A 13,292-nucleotide genomic window follows, 5' to 3' on the forward strand; every position below is an offset into this window, starting at 1 on the left:
AAGGTTGAGAACTAGCTGGCTATAATGACGTCGCCACGATAAATGTTATGGTTCGGGTGAAACCTAAAGGCTAGGGTGTGTATTTTCTAGCTGATCGATGTCAATTTTTGATAACGATTGATCGATCATGATGAATGACAAATTAAGCTAGCTTTGTTCACTTTTGAAATGATTTCCATTTACAAATTTGAATTTCAGAATCAACTATTTGTGTCACCTTCCACTAAAATTTGGTATAGTGAACCCAACAATGGGTAGATAATTAAAATTAACAACTCTTTTGATTAAAAAATAATAACAATAATAATAATAAAACCATAAATTGAGACGGTCTTCTTGCCTAATATATTTTGTGATTTATTTACTGTAGTTTCGTTTCATCTGATGACGATCGTTATTGAATGATGCATACGTACGTACCCATGCCCTAGCTACCTAGCAACAAATAGAACACTTTGACTCGGTGAGCGGCGGCGACGGCGGCAATACACCGATATCTAGACATTCTGGAGTCTTGAGTCTTAAATAGTTAAATTTGCATGCATGAAATTTAATGGTTCATGCGTTCTTCGCATGTGAAAAAATCTTCTCTGATTTGTGTTGATCATTTCAATTCTCATCGATCACAATATATAGCTAGCTAGCCACCGGTACGTACTTCTTTGTTTAACGTGGAATAACGACCAACAACATACTTTTCTTTTCTTCTATATACACGTACGTGGCTGTTTCTCTTTGAATACTACTAGAAGTATATATCATTGTATCAAAAGTTCAAAACTAGCTACCTCCAGAGTTTCTAATATTTCTACAGTGTTAAGTACGTTGTTACTTGTTTCCTTAGGAAAAACGTGATTCTAAATTTAACATTTTAATTCATGATGAAGACATGTCAGTAAATTGTATCTTAATTAAATACCCATTTTGTGTATATATATATATATATGTTGTCAAGACCCACCCCGAATTTCATCCTGAAACCCGAAGTAAATCCTGCGGGGACCACCTTCAAGAAAAATTTACCGAAAATTCGGCATAACCTCCCTTGAAAATGGACAACCTTTCCTAAATAAAACACTTGCAAGCACTTCTAAAAGTTCTAACTCCAACCTTATAAACTCCTAGAACCTTCGTGCTCCCCACAATCACAACATCTCCCAATATAGATTCACTAATCTAACAAAAATCCTAAACCAACAACCACATATTCAGAGCAACTTTACTTGAGAGGAGAGGAATTAGAAATAAATAGAAATGAGCGGAAGCTATACTATTGATTATGCCTCTTCTCCATAATATTTCAACTACACTCTTTATTAAGATGCTTCCAAGGACACGAGCAAATCCTCAATTAGAGCTGTAAGGGTTAGATCTTGTGTTGCCAAAACAAGCATTAATCAAAATAATCCCAACTAACTTTCGTTGTAGACAAAATAGTTGGAAATTTGGTCATCAATCAAGACTTCTCTAAATTGATAGCATTTTTATTAGCCCCAAATCCCCCGTGACTAATTAGCCCAAATGTTAGAGTCTTCAACAACTCGTATATGTACCTCTTTGAATTGTCAATTACAAAAGAAGCTATAAACATATGGCTCCACCGAAAAATCTCATTTTCGGTAACTTTTCAAATAGCGAAGTTAACAAATAAAATATGAATAATCACTTCCGAAAATACTTTGTAGAAATCAATCGTAAAAATAAATTATTCCACAAATTAAGAATCAACAATATAAAAAATCAACCATCATTAAATATGAGGCCATCACATGCATTTAATTTAAAACAAATGTCCACTCACAACACCTTTATGGCCAATTAAATTATAACCTTAATGACGAAGACGGTAAAATTCTTATTATAACCAAGCTAGTAAATAAGGTAAAAATTTAAGAATCGGGATGTGACATATATATATAGAAGAACCAGCTGAAAGAGTAGCTCGCTTCGTTTGTGGGGAGTAACCTACAAATGAAACCTAGCAAACCCGTTTGGATTTGCCGATGAAGAAGTCCACATGCACAAAACGGCAATGTCTGTGTCTCCAAAAGAAGGGAGCCCGAAGTAAGAGATAGTCAGGGTTGATGAGGAGAGAGGTAGCAGCATCGCTTTCCTTCATGGTGGCCGGAGCGAGTGCAGTCATGATGAGTCGTTTAGGAAACTCCAGAAAAGCCACAGGGCTACAAGATAGAAGACCTCGATCATCGATCGGTGCTCAAGCTCCGCGGTCGTTCGCTAGCTCTCATGTTCACATTTACTCAATCTACGATGGCTAGCAAACTTGGTTCATGCAAGCACAAATATGACGGGCAGAAGTCATCCACACCGCGCTCGATCTATCACTGATCAGATCAATGCAATACTGTACGTGCCGATCCAGCCCTAGATGATCGTATAATAACTTATCTAACAGTAGTCAGATTCTAGAAATCGGGCACCACCCCCTTCAAATTTAATCGGCATCTCAATTATCTAGAAAGGCTAGTTTACGTCACATTGCGACATATATGGTTAGGGCACTACAGAAAGAGTAGTCATTAGTTACACTCAAATCATGAAAATGTATGAATTCATAGCATTGCGAGCGTTGTCAATGATGCTTGCACGCGCATTGAATTTTCTATCAGGCTGTGTGTGTATTTGGAGATGTGAGTCTCACATTCCGTGGGCTGCTGCTCTCTTATCCCATCCACTGAATCGTGCTTTCTAGATTAAATGCAATTCATCAATTAATAATATCATATATTCGGATATTTAGTTTCACTTGTTCCATCAATTTTCAATCATAGTAGTCATATTCATGGTGAATCAGCTAGAATATCTTGAAGGAATGAGCTTTGGAGTCTTATGTGTATGTAATGGATTCCTACAAGAACATCACGTACAATAAAATTAGCAAATCAATCTAAGGGGGATGCCAATTGCTGTATGTGTGAACAGGGCACAAGAGGCCTTTACCTGAAGTCCGCGCCGGATTTCTTCCTTATTCCTTGATTCGGAGTTTGGAGAAGCCGGCCGTGTCCCCGAAAGCCTGCTGCTAGCTGTTGTCTTCCTACCATTGCAAAGGGGCCGTTCCCCTACAAGGTCGAACAAAATTAAACTCATAAACCCTCGATCAAATCAAGAGATTATGAATTGAATCGAGTGCAGAACACACATCAGAGTGGGAGGATATATTTCTATCTGACAACGAAATCTACGATTTCCATTCTCTCCGATCCCTCTTCTAACACAACTGTTAATTGTTGATTCGTTGATGGAATATATCCCAACACACTGGAATCAATTGATCAAGAATTTAAACAATTTCAAGTCGATGCAGTGGGGGTTGTGTTAATTGGCGCCATTTGTGGAATTTATTTATTTTTTGATAAGTGGCAATTTAAAAAATGACGAATTTGCCACAAAATGATGACGTTGTTGTTTATATTATTCATTTTCTAATTCTTCGTCTACGTGGTATTTGTTACACAAAAAGACTATTTTGCCCACGTCCTAATCACCATGCGGGTGCAACGTAGGTGCCACAACGATCAGAGCCATATGTTCCCTCAACTTAAATGAAATTTACAAAAATATTCTCGTCGAAACAAAACTGAAAATTCTGGAAAAAAAAACACACACATTATTGGTTTGTATAGCTCCAAAAACGAAAATAATGTCCTCATCGAAAGGAAGTCGACAAGGTGAAGTCGAGCATGGCGTGTATAATAGGCATTTGGCAACACCAAGTTGTAACTAAGAGACAACATCAACATGCATGGATCAACCATATATCCAACAGTACTGAACACAGAGACACACAGAAACTAGCAGCAACTCTGATCTTCTCGATCCTTGCTTGCTATAAGTAGCTAGCAGTGGCTTGTGTCCTTTTATATATCTTTCCCTAAATCCCTTCCTTATTTATAATCTCTGCTACAAGACACCATAGATGAACCAGCATATTTCTTGGCCCCCAGTAGTTTTCTAACCCAGTTTTTTGTTTTTCTTTGTTATCATTTATTAGTCCTTTCTTCAATGTTCTTTGGCCATATGTAGTATATATCAAGATCATGAAGACAGAATCAGCCTGAAAGTCCAAGGATATTCTTTTATTTTCTGCCAAACACAAGATACATATCGATCATCTCAGAAAGCAGTCTTAATTTGTGCCCAGTATTTCTTCTTCTTAATTCTTCTTCTTGTGGTTTTGTTAACTTTGCACTAAAGTTTTTGACGAGGGACTAAATTTATATGTAATTAAGTAATTCTTTTTAAATAGCAAGAGTTTAAATTTCTCAAAATTTGTCCAAGTTTAAAAATGGAGGACGACGGTGCACTATTTTTCCCACCATTCTCACAAAGATGCCCACTAATTAACGATAGGATATTAGTCATTCAACTAATTAGTATAGCGTGAAAATTATGTCGAAGGAGAATTATAGATAGTGGAATGTGAAAACAAGGGTTTGGTAATATGAACTTGTCACTAACGAAAAGCAAAAAAAATCCAAAGAGTATCCAATGCTCAAGTCAAGATAAGAATAAGTACAACTCAAAATCAATGGTATTTCTCTCTTCAAGTGTTGATGATGTATCAAGTACCTCCACCACTCGCCCCCTTGTCCCTAGACCCTAGATTCTTTTTTTTTAAATATTTATAAATTTCAATAATTCGTTCTTTTCGAATATAACAAGACATGTATAGCTTTTTTTTAAAACTAGCTGAAAGATCTTTTATTTAACAAGAGAAAACATCCTGATTGATTACAACGCTAACAGTAGAGGGGAAAACATGACCCCGTAATATATACATCAATTTGAGTAAACCAAAAATACTACGAAAAACATTAATGAAAATGTTTGCATTAATTTAAGTATTTGAGGGATGCAATTAATTAAGCATTTGATGAAGCACCGGATCAAACTGCCGCGATTTCAAAAGGTTAACGTATTGAGTACTGATAACCTTTCGTCACAGACCTTGCTTAAGTAATAAAAAAACAAAATCACCACAGATAGTCGAGTTGGTAAAAGTCTAGGTGTAGAACCCCCATACCCAGGTTCGAATATCAGCCGGCTCTAATTGAAGTTAAATCTCAATTTATTCTTGGTGACAAGGGGGAGGAAGCGTTCTGACATTATCTATCGGCGCGGATTAGTCTCTGGGTCTGAAAAGCCTTTGAGAATACCGTCGTTGATACTCTAAAAAAAAAATCAAATATTAAAACCAAATGAATCCCAAAAAGAAATCAAATCTATCAGCTAAACAAGACATGTATGATTGCATTAAGTGTAATTGTCTCTTATATCCGGTTCCAAAATCTGTAAAATTAATTTCTCAATTTCCCATATCCACGAAATAACATGTTCAAGTGCAAAAGTCTACTACCTCATCAGGTCCCAAGAAGCAAAGATTCCTGTTAGCTATTTTCCCAAAACTAAAAAACATGAAAAATAAAGAAGATTCCCCTTGGCCTTTCACATGATGCAAAGTCCAAAATGGGTAGTCTTGAAGAGGCCCTTTTCTTTCCCTTTTCCATGATTTTATCTTTTTCAAGTTCTTCTTATCTATCGCAGTTGATTTTCTTTTCCTTCGGTTTTTAACCTTTTTCCCATATGTCTGAGACTTTTGCTTCCTTTCGGTTTCAAAGGAAACAATACCATATGGAAGAGATAGGGGAGAGATTACTGCAGAGACACCACGTAAAGCAAGGTTCTAAGTTATGTTTTTTATGGACGGTAGAGATCTAGAGAACGTTCCATACTCTAGCCTCTTGTTAAATATTTATTCTTATTAAGGGTCTTCTTCCACAGTATGTTGGCACAAAAATACCGATATATCAATCGTGTATGCTTTAGTTTCGACAGCTCTTCTTTAACCCATACGCTCCTGTTAAGTGTTACTCGATCCTGGGTAAATATGATGAAACTATATATGTCTTTCTATTTGGCGTATATATGTTTCCATTGACAGGAAAATCTAATGACCTTAGTTTCGTTTATATATAGAAGGTATTAGCTGGGATTGTATATACATGCAAAATATGTAACACTTAAAGACGTATTATTTATATTCGGAATCGTATATATGCATTGCTAATTAGTATACTAGGGTTTAGTTTCTAATTAAGTAGACAGGCCGGTGTGTATCGATGTCTTTGAAAAATAACAGACTTCGTTATTGATTGACGGTATTCTAGCTTAGTTATTACTAAGTAACTTGTAACTTAATTATTGAAACATTTGCTTAGTTCTCTCGACGTTCAATCCCCATAATTCTCATAATTACATTGCTCTTCAGTTTATTAGTCTATATATGTATCAAAAGAAAACAAATTAAAAACAAAAGATAAACCTCGAATCAACACATTTCACCATTAATTATCAAATATAAACTTATCCGTCCAATAATTTGCAATGTGATATTTTAAAAATAGAAACATGCATGTTAATAGTGAGAAATTGAAATGACCGATTTATACCTATAAAACCATCCTTGTTGTTGAGAAATTGAAGCTATGAAAAATCCGCATTCAAAGTTTCGGCTCCTGCAATATAAATAATGAGATCTTCTTAGAATTTAGAAAAAAGAAAGAAAAAAAAATGCACAAATGCATAGCAAATAGGATCTTAAGACTGAAATAAACAAAAAACAAAAAACAAAAAAGAGGCCGGGACACATACATAGCAGGCAATTGCATGTAATAGTATCGAAAAAGAGTGAAAAAGAAGAAGAAATGGATGCTAGCGCTGGATCATCTAAGCAGAGAGAAATGATTGCACCTGACTCATTAGTCCTCTCCTGCAGTTTAGCTCAAGTCCCGATGGTGATCCTCCTTGTCTTCCTAGCTATATATAAATATGACAGTGACCCTGCCTAAACCTGTGTAATTCGTACCCAGGATTGGACAGTCACACTTTTTTAACAACCAGACTACACTAGACTGTAAAAAGTAGCATGCACAGCAGCAATCTTTTCTTTCCAACCAACTATCCAACCTCCCTCCTCCTCTATCTCCTCCTTTAACCCTAAAGTACGCATTGTTCTTCCTCCTCCATCGTTACACACACGTTATCCTCTCTGCTCCTCTCACTCATTATAGTATTCTCCGTTCCCCCACTACTAAAGCCTGCATGCCCTTTATTCTTCTGTAACAGAGCTCAGTGAGAGAGACAGAGAGAGCCAAGGGCTTGTGTGATCTGCATCGTGATTCTTTCATGCCAATTATGCAAGGGGTACTAAATTAAGAAATGGGTTGTCTGATTGGCTTTTAGGACACGTAAAATTGAAGCCAACCCCGAGTTGTAATTGTATAGTATTAGAATATGCTATATGTCTACGTACCAAGATCGAGATGGCGTCTGTCTGAGTGATGTGGCCCGCCTGGAGACATGAAACCTTTTTGAGGATTTCAGGTCCCGAGAGATCGATATACATATATAATTGGCACATGGGGAATCCCATCCTTGCATGGCCCAGAAGTTAATATCAATCAATCAACACCAATTAACTCTTTAGTTTTTTATTTTCAGTTTCTGTCTTTCTGATCCCAATACCTAATCTCTGAGTTCAACTCATAATTTAATTCCTCCTCCCTTCTCTATCTTTAGGAAAGTAAATAATCATTTAGCTAGCTAGGTTTGGCATGCCTTCGGTTCTATTGTTTTAGCTAGCTAATCAAGATAGTTGCAGTTCGAAGAGGGGCGCCTTTACTACCTAGGGTTTACTACAGAACATGGTGTGACTTGATGATAATGAAGCTACTAGGCTTAATTTTGTAGTTTGATTGAGAGGCATAGGCAGAAAGGGTGCTATGACATCTTTTAAAATTTTGGTTTTACATGTATTTAGTTTTTGAAATCTAACTGAATTAGAGGATTTTGTTAATTATGACACCCTTTTATTAATGATGTCACCCTCATTTCTAGTCTCTGGCTCCGCCAGTGTTGAGATTGAGGTCATCAGACCGAGCGACTAAACTCTTTTCATTTCTATCGGTTGATTAAGTGTGTGACTTGGGTATATACTAGAGTACTATATATTTTCTTAACTCAAATGCCTCATCAATTTAGTTTAGCTGATCGAGATGTACGTTTTGGGGGTGGAGTTTGGGTCAGTCTCTTGTTTTTGGAACAAAAGAATCTAGGGATTCAAAATGTAGAAGACTTGTATTATAGTTTCAAAGCTATATTAGGAGTGTTAGGATTTTACCTATGGATTGATGACCACAGTTTGATCTTCAGTTGGTGGCCAAGGATACGTACGTACTTCATTTGCTTATTTTGTATGGATCGGAGTCGGCAGAGTGATGGTGATGCGCAATAGCTTGCCAAAGGGTCATTTTCGAAGGGACTTAGAGGTGGGTACCTAGTAGCATTTTGGGTGAGCTAACTAATTAATAATCGTCTTGATACCAAATCGGTCTGGGAGTTAATTAGGTCAGCTATTGGATTACCCATGCTTTATGGGAGCTACCTTACGGTTTTAACTTAAATTAATCACGTATCTTTCTTTAGTTACAGCTCTCTGGTCATACATCAAACCAGAAAGAAGAAAATGTCATTGTGCCTACCATGAGGGTCATCAAAGTTTTACTTCTATTGATTCATGCACTAGAGACATGTCTTGGCAGTTCCTCAGCAGTGTGTGGTACGGATTTCTTTTTTATTATGTCACTTCAGTCTTGCATGTATCATATACTTGTGCCTACTAATCATATTAATTACTAGAATTTTAGTTTTGATCCTCATTTGTTACAGATTCCTAAGCTCTAGTTTATGTAATACTTTGACCATGTTCAATAAATAAAATTTTCATTCCCATCCCCTTAAGAAGAATACAGCATTTATTCAAAAAGAGAAACAAATTAGAATAAGACCCCAACGAATCAAAATGGATGGTTCTTTTGATAAGAACATAGAAGGGGAGGCATTGGGGTGGCGGGTCGTGAATCTACTAGACATTGTCTAAGGGAGCTCTACGAATCAATTGCTAACGAGGGCTCAGCAGAGTACAGGTTGAGGCTCTAGCGCGACGAGCTGCTGACTCACTCACTCACATGCTATTCAGCATGAGCTGGCTCAGGTGATTTTTGAGACCAATTCACTTCGTATGGTTCAAGCAACCAAGCATAGCGTCATTTCTCATACTTCCCTTCAAGGACGTGTCTATGATAATTAACTTTACCTTTGATCTTTTATAGGTTGTCGGTTCTTATTTTGTCCATTATTATTGTCAAGCCAATTTTGTGGCTCACTTTCTAGCTAATTATGCACGTTGTAATTCTCATAATGACATAATGTCATTTGGGATTCTGTTCCATCTTGCTTTATTTTGGATATACTTAAAAAAGAGATTACTTCGATTTAATAAAGGTTATCAGCTAACTTTAAATATATATATATATATATATATATAGCATCGAAATCAATATATTTACCAGAGCCTAGATCCTCGTAACAACATACGAAACTTGCATTGTCGGGGATAAATCATAAGCAATTAAATAGCACCTATCAACAATTACGATGGCCTCTCTAATATCGTTGATGTTCCTGGAATTTGTCTAAACTTGGGTGGAAATCCAAGGTTTACCGTCGGCCATCATGACAAAGGCCTCAACCAGGATTATGGGATAGACTATTGGTCTAGAAACTTGTTCAGAAATACTGTAATGAAAGGAACATACGAGTTTGTTGCTAGTTATTTGACCACATAGGATCGTTCAGTTCTTATAGAACCTATCACTAAAATACCCCTAGAGAGGGATAGGGCTAAACGAAGTGAAAAGGGTGTTACAAGTTGATCAAACTGCAATCCGCCGTGGGGTGGCTAAGGTTTGGATTTCCCTTCCCATTAACGATCTTGTGCGACTTCAACGTCGTATTAGAGTTTCGCCTTCTGATGTTATTCAAGTACAGTTTAAGTATGATTGGCTTCATGCATGGCCGTTGCATGAAGCCGATTATATAATTATAAAAGTTAATAATTACACCGAAGAAAATAAACGTAAAACTCATGTTCGCTAATTATTCACTCAAATGGTATGTGAACTTACAAAACTTTAGTATAGATAATGGGTGGGACTGAGTCTCCCAATAAGCTGTGTCCTTAAACGTCTATTCAAAAAAATAAATAAAGCTTTTCTGTTAAACCATGTAATATGGTACGATAAATAGTTCGTGAGATTTCGAAAATATTGTAATAGTAAAACAAATAATTGATGAGCAGTGCTTAGTGCTTACAATGATAAGACGATCATTAATATATGTTGGGGCCTTTGGAGAAAGCATACATAATTGTGGCCCTTGAATCATTTGGGTAAAGGTACGAGGTTAACATTTTTCTACTAAGGTAAACAATATAAGCGTTTAGGGTTAGAGAAATTTTAAATACACACCCCTAATTTCTTAATACACACCCCTTATTTAATACACTACCAATTTAGTTTTTCATTTCAATATTATACTAAATACACATCCCAAACTGCCTAAAATACCCTCAATATATTTACTATTTCACAACTCTCTTTACGTATTCTTTTTATTTTTTGTTAAATTTTTTTGATCGGGTTAGAAATTTTTTCTTGATATTTTTCAATTTATAATAAAAAAGTAATATTATATTTGAACTTCAAATCTCCAATATAACATCAATCGGCTAGAATTTGAAGAAAAAAAATATTGAACATACATAATTTTTTCAAAGTTAAGAAACTAGTAAAAGTACAATAGCATAAAAACTAGTTTTTAGTCTGCAAGATAAAAACTAAAGTTGATAAAAAAAAACCAAATGAATCGGTAAATAGTACATGTGATTACAACAGTAATCGAAATTCCAAGTGATGAAATTTAGAGAAGAGACTTTTATTTCTTTTTTTTTATGCGTAGTAATAGTGGAGAAGAGTTAAGTTTTAAGGAAGAGAAAGTTTTTTTTTCCCCCCTAATAATTGATGGATGTTTTTGTAATTAAACATACCTATAAAATCTGGTATGAAATATAAAATATCAGAGATGTGTATTAAGAGATTAGAGGTGTGTATTTAAAATTTCTCTTAGGGTTATTCGAATCAAGTCCTAAAAATGGTAACCCACGAAGGTTCACATTTAATTAAGTAATCAAGTCATATTTAACAAGTGTAAGTGCAAGTAGAGCATACGTTAACATATTATATAATTTGATTATTTGAGTTAAGTATTTGAATACCAAAAAGTGAGACTTTTTTTTTTGAAGAAAAATGACAACTCTTTGAAAAACGATAATATTCATAACTGAGTGATGTGGAAACAACATTAAAATTTAAAATACAAAAAATAGTATGGGATGTAAGGCATCCAAATTACAACTTATATCAACGATACATCTGACGCAATATCGCATCTAGCTAAAAAATATATTACATGGAAGTCGTGTTATATGAACAAGTAACGAATAGTATGACTGAACATGCATGCATATTTCATGTAAATCAAATAGTGTACAATCTTCAATCTATAAATATTACGGGGTTTATGACCGATCAAACATACTCGACCTAAACGTAAATCCGGCCCCTACACAAAATATAAGAAAATCTTCCACCAAAATTAACCAACAAGCAGTGCGAACCAAATTAAATTTGATTCGCATGGTTTGATGGTTAGTATTTGGTTCGCGTTGTTTGTTGGTTAATTTTGGTGCAAAAAGCTTAGGAACCAGAATTAGAAACAAAAGATATACCCAAGGGAAGACTTGAAACAAGGCTAAAATTGAAACCGATACCAAGCTTGAGACCCACAGCTCAAGCCGAAACCCCCTAGCACAACGTAACTACCACCAACGATTGAGTTGACTAGCCAAACTTGTCGATCGTAACTCGCCTACTCCACTGTGTTGCACAACTCGAACTTCCCATCAAAAATTAAGATGTTCATAGTGAATCCGACTTAAAACATATACATCTCTAATGATTGAGGATCTAATAATGAGGACTAAATGAATAATTTCAAATGAACGGTTAAATGAGTGTTTTAAACTTTAACTGATATCTTCAAATCTAATGTGCATACATCCAACCGTTCATTTGAAAGGTCAATTAGTCCTCATTATATCTCGAAATCCGATATGCATACATCCAACCGTTCATTTAAAATGTTATTTAGTCCTCAATATAAGGTCATCAGTGGAACCTCTACCTGATTTGAAATGTAGCAAGTCCAAACCCTCAACATCATTACCATACCACCTAAAGAATCAGACCACTTGTTGACCCATAACGGCCACTGCACCAGAACCAACCCCCAATATGGCCATATCAAATCAGATCATAAAGATCTAATAGAACGAGGAATGAGGGCACGAGCCATAGAAAAGTTGCAAGCAGAGACACCAAGTACAGTTTGCGGAACACATTATGGAAGATGGATGTCTAGAATCACGCTTGAAATACTCAATGTCATTATAATGTCGATCGACGATCGAAGGAGAAAGATTTAGATTCGCCATCCGTATGGTGTTAGATCTCAACTCTAGCAAAGAGCGGCTAAGGCCATAATATGTGAGTATATCAACCTATGTTTATTGTGAAATGATGTTAAAACTAACAATAAGCGATAAATTAAAAATAAATTGACAATGTGCGGTGGATATCCTTTGATGACACATTGGAAAATGTCTTTGTCTTGATATTTTTTCTACGGAGGCAAACAAGTTAAGAATTGAATCAATCAGACTTAGGGCTAGTTTGGTATTGCTGTGACTTTAAAGAAAAACTGTTGTTGCTATACTGTGAAAATAATTAGCTGTGAATTAAAACAGTTCTGTGTTTGGTAAATATTGGTTTTAAAAGTACTGCCATGATAAAATTTATTAATTTCCAGTGTTTTTAGTGACAGCTGGTTTTAAAAATAATATTCAGGTTACTTCTAAAAGTTGTTGCCAATGACCTGTAATTTTCAAAAAAATATGTTTTTCTTTTATGTACCAAACACTATAAAATCTAAAAGTTCGGATAAAAACTGATTTTTTTAAAAACGAAATTGTACCAAACTAGGCCTTAATCTATCATGTCCAAAAAAAAAAAACTGAGATTGAAAAAGTTACCGCGGTTTAAAATTTATGTGTGAAAATTTAATTTATCCTCATGTTTTACTAGCTATAGCTAGGAGAAAATCATCGTTGCAATAAATGATGTCGTCGCTCGTAAGAATACAAATTAAATTCCAATTGGTTCCGATTTGTGGAACTAATCCAATTCGAGGATTCTGTAAAAATGAGGATCGAAATTTACCGCAGTTGCAGTAAAATCCATGTGTGATCAAATGCTTTG

The sequence above is a fragment of the Fragaria vesca genome, linkage group LG7, assembly GCF_000184155.1.
Source record: "Fragaria vesca subsp. vesca linkage group LG7, FraVesHawaii_1.0, whole genome shotgun sequence".
Taxonomy (NCBI): Eukaryota; Viridiplantae; Streptophyta; class Magnoliopsida; order Rosales; family Rosaceae; genus Fragaria; species Fragaria vesca.